The sequence below is a fragment of the Pongo abelii genome, chromosome 8 (assembly GCF_028885655.2).
Source record: "Pongo abelii isolate AG06213 chromosome 8, NHGRI_mPonAbe1-v2.0_pri, whole genome shotgun sequence".
In the NCBI taxonomy this organism is placed as follows: Eukaryota; Metazoa; Chordata; class Mammalia; order Primates; family Hominidae; genus Pongo; species Pongo abelii.
In genome coordinates this window covers 106,546,091-106,554,821 of record NC_071993.2, presented here as the reverse complement: position 1 = coordinate 106,554,821, position 8,731 = coordinate 106,546,091, and the positions used below count along the sequence as shown (strand labels likewise).

The 8,731-nt window shown below is 46.5% G+C and overlaps 1 non-coding gene across 1 annotated transcript; it reads right to left on the bottom strand.

The window, feature by feature from the left end:
• Positions 1 to 439: 439 nt before the first annotated feature.
• Positions 440 to 540, bottom strand: LOC112135355 (small nucleolar RNA U13). Its single transcript, XR_002916651.1, has one exon. It is a non-coding gene; the product is annotated as a small nucleolar RNA U13 (small nucleolar RNA).
• Between the last annotated feature and the right edge of the window lie 8,191 nt (positions 541 to 8,731).

The window sequence follows — 8,731 nt, the reverse complement described above, 5'->3', positions numbered from 1 at the left end:
GTAGTGTCTACTTCTAAGCCCTTTAGCCCACAGAGCTAAGAAATATACATATTTTATCTTAATTTCTACATCTGTACACACAGACACACACAGACACACACACACACACACACACACAATCATGGATTCATATAGATACCTCCAGTTCCAAGTCAACACCACAAAATTCATTTTAGTCCTCCCTTTCTCCATATTTATAACTCTCCTCTCCAACTGCAAGTACTAGCTTCCAATATCCTCAGTACATTTACTCATTTGCCCAACTCTACAGCACACAAAAGGTATTTCAGAATTGCTGACCCATATCACTACAGAAAAAACTCCTTCTAACTAGAATTAAATATTTGTTGGGCTTGTTTGGTTTTATCCTCCCTTCAGCATCACAATATTATTTGTTTAAAATAGAGTTATTTAAAATGAGTTAAGTTCATTTCTTTTTTTTCACGTCAGGTAACATGCTGATGTCTTAAGGTTTGAAAGAGGCACATCTCACATGTGTGTGAAAACCCAAATCATCATGTTCATGGGCTACAAAAGGATGCATTTGTTTCTATTTGTATTCCATTCTAAGTTTCTTCCCCCTTCTCATCCTTGTTGACTTTTTTTTTTTTAATGGAGCTTGTGGATTTTGTGGATGGGATTCACCGGATCTGTAAACCCCCTGGAGTTTTATGCAAAATATTGAATATGTCTGCCTTTGGAGCAAGGGTAGAGAATCCATAACTTTCATAAGATTCTTAAAATGGTCTTTAACCTCAAAATTTAGGAGCGCAATAGAGAAGAGCAGGAATCCAGGGACCCTCTAAGAGGCTTCCCACTAGTGGGGTAGGAAGTTCTGCCAGACTGTGAGACTCTCAGGACAGACAGGATCTTCTTTATCTTATATCTCCACTCCTGAGCATGCACATAAATGCAGAGGGAACAGAAACCAAAGGAAAATAAAAGAGAAATGTGGGAACAAATCTGTACCTTGAAGCAAACTCAGGATTGCTCTTTCTTTCTAAGCATTTCCCCACCAGTGACATCAGCTCAGACGTCTTAGATTCTGGGCCTCCCAGGGCATGCCTAGAACCACACCACAGTGTGGGTGGGGACACAGCCTGGGCATCTGTCTATAGGCATACATAGAAAAATAAACTAGGCCAGGTGCGGTGGCTCACGCCTGTAATCCCAGCATTTTGGGAGGCCAAGGCAGGTGGATCACAAGGTCAGGACTTCAAGACAAGCTTGGCCAAGATGGTGAAACCCTGTCTCTACTAAAAATGCAAAAAAAGTAGCTGGGCATGGTGGCGGGTGCCTGTAATTAATCCCAGCTACTGAGGATGCTGAGGCAAAGAATTGCTTGAACCTCGGAGGCGGAGATTGCAGTGAGCCAAGATCACACCACCACACTCCAGCTAGGGCACAGAGCAAGACTCCATCTCAAAAAAAGAAAAAAAAAAGAGAAAAGAAAAGAAAAGAAAAATAAACTAGGCTGGGCACGTGGTGGCTCACACCTGTAATCCCAGCACTTTGGGAGGCCGAGGCGGGCGGATCACCTGAGGTGGGGAGTTCGAGACCAGCCTGACCAATGTGGTGAAACCCTGTCCCTACTAAAAATACAAAAATTATCCGGGCATGGTGGCATGCACCTGTAATCCCAGCTACGCGGGAGGCTGAGGCAGGAGAATCGCTTGAACCCAGGAGGCAGAGGTTGCAGTGAGCCGAGATCGTGCCACTGCACTCCAGGCTGGGCGACAGAGCAAGACTCTGTCTCAAAAAAAAAAAAAAAAAAAGAAAAGAAAGAAAGACAGAAAAAGAAAAAGAAACTAGAAGAAAAACCCCAGTTCATTGCAAAGATACTGACCCAATGCTCTGATTTACTCCCTGCACAGGTTTCTTTTGGCTGCAAGGCCTCTGCCAAATTGGAGAACAAGAGCAATTATACCTGAATAGAAAAGCCATGAGTCATGAAGAATTAGTCCCCTGCAGGCACTAACTGAAAGCTTTCCCTGGGTATAGTGGGAGGTAGGGACCCCCACTGACATCTAAAACAAGATGGTTCATTGAAGGGTGGCACTGCTCCTCGGGGAGCTTCTGCTGCTAGAGAGGGGCCTAGGAAGGCAAATAATAAGGTGAGGGACTCTTGGTCAAGGAATATTCTCCCTGGATTGCCTCCTTTAAACAGTACGTTCCACTAAGCGCAGGTAAAGACAGAAGAAGATGCAGTCCCTGCCACAGGGCTGAAAGAACGTTTAGAAAATCAAGTGTGAGCAAAAGCCAAATTGTACAACACAAACCGAGCCCACACTGGCTGAGTGATCTGTGGGGTGGGGTAAATCAGAGGAAGCTCCCAGAGGAAGGAGGGGTATGAATTTTGAAGAAGAGTTGAGCCTGAAAAAAGAAAAGAGGTGAGACAAGGGCATTCCATCTGGCAGTCATGGCTCAAGGAAGAAGCGGAGGTATGGAGGAGAGGCAGCTTGACCCTGAGAGCAGAAAAGGGAGGTCTTGCTTCAAAGACCAAATTGGAGGGGACTGGAGTCCTATGCCTGTAAGAGGCATTGTTCTTCAGGAGAAAGAGATCGTGTGTGGGGCTGACTTGAGGAGTAAGGAGGATGGCAAGAAGTTACTGAGGTCCCCTGGGACCAGGGATAGAAAAATTTACCTGGCTGGACAGGTGACTGTGGGATCGTGTATTAATCCTATCTACTAGCAGATGAATAAAAGATGAAAATAAGAATTGACACTTTATAACACTCTGTGCACTTATATCACGTTTTCACATGTAGCATTTTTTACAAGCAACAATTGAATTATAATTCTTGCACATCTATTATGCGCTGATCATTGCGGGTAGCTGCTCAGGTGAGCCTCACAACCACTCTCTGCGGGAAACATAAAGGAAGCCATGTACTATCACTTGATATCATGTGCTCTAAATTTGCTCAAATGTGAGTCTCATGAGAACCCTATGAGTCAGATGTGGCAGGAATTATTATTCCTGTTTTATAGATGAGAAAAGTGATGTTGAGAAAGGTTAAGGCACTTGCTCACAGTCATATAGCCAAGGACTGTCAGCTGGCCCTTTTTGACTCATACTAAGATCTTAATAGCTTACTTTCACTTTGACTTCATGTGTACAGTGTTAACAGTGACCTCCATGTTTTGGTAATGCCATTTTGGCCTAGGTCTGCTGTCCACTTGAGCTAAACACTCTCAATTCCTGGCATTGATCAACCAAGGGTTAGTAATTCAGCTTCTTGAGGGTGTCAAGGTCACCATTATTTCTTCTTGCCAGGGCTGGGTCTCAGGAAAGCAAACAAAATGCTGATGGTCACTTGGAATCTGAGCAAGCAAGGAAGCTATCCCCAGGGAGACACCTTCCTCAGCCCCATCTGCCATATACTCCTGCCAGCTGCTGGGAATCCACTTCCACTGCCCAGCCGCCTCCAGCCATCAGCCTACTGTCAGAATCCAAGCCCCAAGCGCTTCCTTCCCTTTTCCGCAAATCCTCCCTTATCCAGGATGATGAGCTGCTTCTTTCCATTTTTCCAGCCCACACAATTACATTGCCAAGATGGTTCTTGCGGGTCTCACCTCCAGGACGTGAGAACTTAAGGCTAAATCCTGAGATTCCTGCTTTATCTTCTGCCCAGCTCACCTTATTCTAAGACTGCTTTCCACACATCTCAGAGGTGGCTTCAACACAGTGCCAGTGGCAGGGTGGGGTGAGTGCAAGGCCCATACATGGCTCCAGAGGAGGCTAGTGGGAGCAGGAAGGCAGCTAAAGATATGCGAGGAGTGAATGCTGCTTCTTAGCTTCCAGCGAAGATCAGACACTGTATCTGTTCATACCATGTTAATGGCTTGACAAGGTTTCTACCTGAGAACAGGACATCCAAACAGGCTCTGGAGCAAGGGATCAGATTAGAGACTTGAGTCAATGTTGTGTCTCACAGGTGTTCTCAGACGGATGACTATATCCTTCCCTGGGTACTTGCAGGGTAAGCACATCCCCTCGAAACAGCAGTAGCTCTAAACATGAAATTCTTCCTGGAGGATTTTCTTACTCTTGAGTTCTATTCTACCAAATTTTTTGAGCACTTACTGTCAGGCATTCAGAATGTGAGCAATGACAATAAGTAACCTACACTTTTGCACTTACAATATGCTGGGCCCAGTTGATTCTCAAAACAGCTCTGGGAGTTAGCTATAAAAATGCCCCCATCTTACAGATGAGGAAGCTCAGGCTCAGAAAGGCAAAAAAACATGCCTGAACTCACGCAGCAAGAACATGACAGAACCAGCGTTCCAACCCAGGATTCCAAAGGTAGTGTGGCTCGCCAGTGCCCCTCAGGGTCCCTAAGAAGTGAGAAGCAGTCCTGCCTGCAGGAGCCCATGTCCCAGGGGTGAGACTGATTTGTTAAGAGGTCATGAGACGTAAGTGCTGTAATAGAGGCATGAGGAAAGTTGTTTCCATTCTCTTTCTGCCTGTTCCTGGAGTGGTGCTCATGGGAGGGGACCCAGGACCTTTGGAAATGTAAAGTGTAATACTTAGGTTTCTGTAATTGGTCACTTCTTTGCTAGCTGTCAGAGGGTCAGGAGGCCAGTGAGGAGTGGCGAGCTTGGAGGGTCCTTGTGTTTACATGACAGCCCAGGGCTGTCATATTCATTGTCTCATGTGATCCCATCCTGCTGCACTTGCTGTTCCGTCTGCGAGGAACGCTCTTCCCCAGATACCACCTGGCTCACTCTCTCTTTATCTTTTACTTATTTTTAGATAGATATATTTTTTGAGACAGGGTCTCGCTCCGTTGCCCAGGCTGGAGTGCAGTGACACAATCTTGGCTCACTGCAACCTCCATCTCCTGGGTTCAAACAGTTCTCATGCCTCAGCCTCCTGAGTAGCTGGGACTACAGGTGCGCACTACCACATCTGGCTAATTTTTGCATTTTTTGCAGAGACAGGGTTTCGCCATGTTGGGCAGGCTGGTCTCAAACTCCTGACCTCGAGTGATCCACCTGCCTCCCAAAGTGCTGCGATTACAGGCGTGAGCCACTGCACCTGGCCTATTCATACATTTTTTTGTTTGTTTTGTTTTGTTTTGTTTTGAGACAGAGTCTCGCTCTGTCGCCCAGACTGGAGTACAGTGGTCTGATCTGGGCTCACTGCAGCCTCCGCCTGCTGGGTTCAAGCAATTCTCCTGCCTCAGCCTCCTGAGTAGCTGGGATTATAGGTGTGCACCACCACACCTGGCTAATTTTGGTATTTTTAGTAGAGACAGGGTTTTACCATGTTGGTCAGGCTGGTCTCAAACTCCTGACCTCATGATCCACCTGCCTTGGCCTCCCAAAGTGCTGGGATTATAGGCATGAGCCACCACACCCGGCCTATACATATGTTTTTGAGAAAGGGTGTTGCTTTGTCACCTAGGCTGGAGCACAATGACGCAATCACAGCTCACTGCAGCTTCGACTGCCCTGGCTCAAATGATCCTCCTACCTCAGCCTCCCAAGTAGCTGGGACCACAGGTGCAAACATCATGCCCAGCTAATTTAAAAAAAAAATGTTTTGTAGAAATGAGGTCTCCTTATGTTGCCCAGGCTGGTCTCAAGCTCCTGGACTTAAGTGATCCTCCTGCCTTGGTCTCCCAAAGTGCTGGGATTATAGGCGTGAGCTACTGAGCTTGGCCTGGCTCACTCGCTCACTTCTTCCTGGTCTTGGTTTCAGTCTCACCTCCCCAGAGAGATCTTCCCCAAATTCCTTATCTAAAATAGCCTCCCCTACTGCTCTATCCCTTTCACTCCGCTTTATTTCTCTTATTGCACTTACTGCTGTCCGAAGTTTTTTATATGTTTATTTGTTTATCATCTGTCTCCCCCAAATGAGGACTGGGACTTTTTCTGTTCTCCAGCACTGAGAACAAGACCTGGAACACAATAGGTACTTAATAAGTAATTTGTTGAGCAAGTAAATCAATTTAAGCCTTAAAACAATGCTGCAAGGTAGGTGTCATTAAAATTGTGAAGCTCATGGCCATCTGGTAAGGAAGGAAGCAGGCCTAGAGGAGTCATGTGGCAGGTCCAGGTCCCACAGTGCACACCCATCAGCCCGGGTACAGGCCCGGGTCCCCCTCTTTCCCACCAGTCTCTTTGCCCAACAGTATTCCTCTCCTCCCATGACTGAAATACTCCAGAGTTCTGTGGTCCGGAGACTGTTAGTTCATTGTAGAAAGGAAAGAAACCCAACAATACCCGGGAGAGCCATTTATAATCCCTGGGCAGGGCAGGGTCGTGTCCTCTGAGGAGCATGACACAGCATCAGTGTCACCAGCTATTCAAGGACCTCCCTGCCAGTTGCTGCCTGGTGTCCAGTTGCAGTGCAGTGGGCTGAGCTCAGATCACCCTCCAGGTGGCAAGAGCAGCTCAACCTCATGCTTTGCAATGAATACCTGCTTCCCCCTACCCCTTCAGGCCTTTCATGAGGATTCCTGGAACAGCGTGCCAGAATGCCTGTCTCATAGGCTAATGCAGCGTGAAAGAAATCGTCTTACCCTGTGGGGGCAGCAGGCTGCTCCCAGCTCTGCAAAGACTGAGTACTGGGTAAAGACCCCCTCCTGGGTTCCTTCCCACGTAAGTGTTCGGGGTTGTGCTTGGCAGAGGCCACACAGAGGAAATAGCAAGGAAGGGGACATGAGTACAGGACTGTAGAGGTGTGTGAGCGTGTTGAAGGAAGGCTCAGAGCTCACTCATTCACTCAAACAAGCTAACAAACATGGGGTCTCAGAATGGAAAGAAATATCAAAGCAGTTGGGAGATGTGGGCTTGTGTCAAAGTCCACCTCTTATAAAAGGTGTGGTGTGACTTAGGGAAGTTACTTCCTTTGTTAAATGGGGATAATAAAATAACACCTACTCAGCTGGTTAAAGAATCAAATCCAGGCTGGGTGTGGTGGCTCACACCTGTGATCCTCTTGGGAGGCCGAGGTGGGTGAATCACTTGAGGCCAGGGATTTGAGACCAGCCTGGCCAACATGTTGAAACCTTGTTTCTACCGAAAATACAAAAATTAGCCAGGCATAGTGGCGCATGGCTGCAGTCCCAGCTACTCGGGAGGCTGAGGCAGGAGAATCGCTTGAACCTGGGAAGCAGAGGTTACAGTGAGCTGCAATTTTGCCACTGCACTCCAGACTCCAGCCTGGGTGACAGAGCAAGGCTCTGTCTCAAAAAAAAAACAGGAATAATGACACATAGAAATTATAATGAATATAATCAATATGTAAAAAGCTAAAGAAGAAAATAAAAATCTATAATTCCACTACTTATAATCACAGTTATTATTTTGTATGCCTTCTTTTTCTTTTTTTTTCTTTTCTTTTTGAGATGGAGTCTCACTCTTTAGCTGGAGTGCAGTGGCACAATCTCAGCTCACTGCAACCTTCACTTCCCAGGTTCAAGTGATTCTCCTGCCTCAGCCTCCCGAGTAGCTGGGATTACAGGCATGCACCACTGCGCCCAGCTAATATTTTTATTTTTTTTAGAGATGGGGCTTAACTATGTTGGTCAGGCTGGTCTCGAACTCCTGACCTCATGATCTGCCCGCCTTGGCCTCCCAAAGTGTTGGGATTACAGGCATGAGCCACTGTACTTGGCCCCTGTATATCCTCTTTCATCATTTATCCAAAGCACATGTATGTAAATGTATATTATATATGCATGTGCCCCCTCACCATAAGGCTGGATTACATGGACTGTACCTCGAGGGCTTCTAATAATTTTTATCATTAATATCATTAGAGTAGTAACCTCAGTCTACACTGGAACTTTATCATTGCTCTGGAAAAGTAAGAAGTTTTGGAAACGTATTGTTAATAATTCCTCTGTCCTTTAGTTTAAGAAATATGTAGTTATCCGCAACCTGGCACACTGGGAAAAAGGAGATCGGAGCTCTTTTCCTGTGTTTGCCAATAAAGAGCAGCGAATACTCTGGCAAGAAGCCTCCACATCTCAGTTTCTGCATCTGTGAAATGAGGTAATAGCCTACACCTTGAGGCTCAGATGAGATCATGCATGGGAAAGCGTCTAGAAAAAGCACCAATCACCCACAGATGATAGGAAATACTGTTGTATCCACCTCCATATAGGTAGGAACAGCCAGGAACTAATCCCATCCCATTTAGCAAGTTCTAACAACCTAAGGCAAAGGCTACCTTGAGACAATCTGCTAGTTTCTAAGATGCTAACGTACACTTCCCCTTGCCTCCAGCACTTAGTCATGAGTCATTCCCATCTAAACCAGAGCTAAAGTGGCCCCCAAAGTGGTTTACTCTTATTTCAAGAGTTGGGGAAAATGGTATAACTCCCAGATCAAAAGTCTCATCCCTGAGGAGTCAGAGCCACAGCCTCTCTGGGCCATCCGTTCCTGTTTTCTCAGAGTGAGCTCTGGCTTCTTCCGCAGCTGGGTCAAGAAGTTTGTTGTCTGGGCACAGCGGCTCATGCCTGTAATCCCAGTACTTCAGGAGGCCGAGGCAAGTGCATCACTTGAGCTGAGGAGTTCCAGACTAGCCTGGGCAACATAAAATACAAAAAATACATAAAAATAGCCAGGCATGGTAGCACATGCCTCTCGTCCCAGCTACTCAGGAGGCTGAGGTGGGAGGATCACTTGGGCCCCAGAGTTGGAGACTGCAGTGAGCTGTGATCATGATGCCACTGCACTCTAGCCTGAGCAACAGAGCAGGACCCTGTTATCA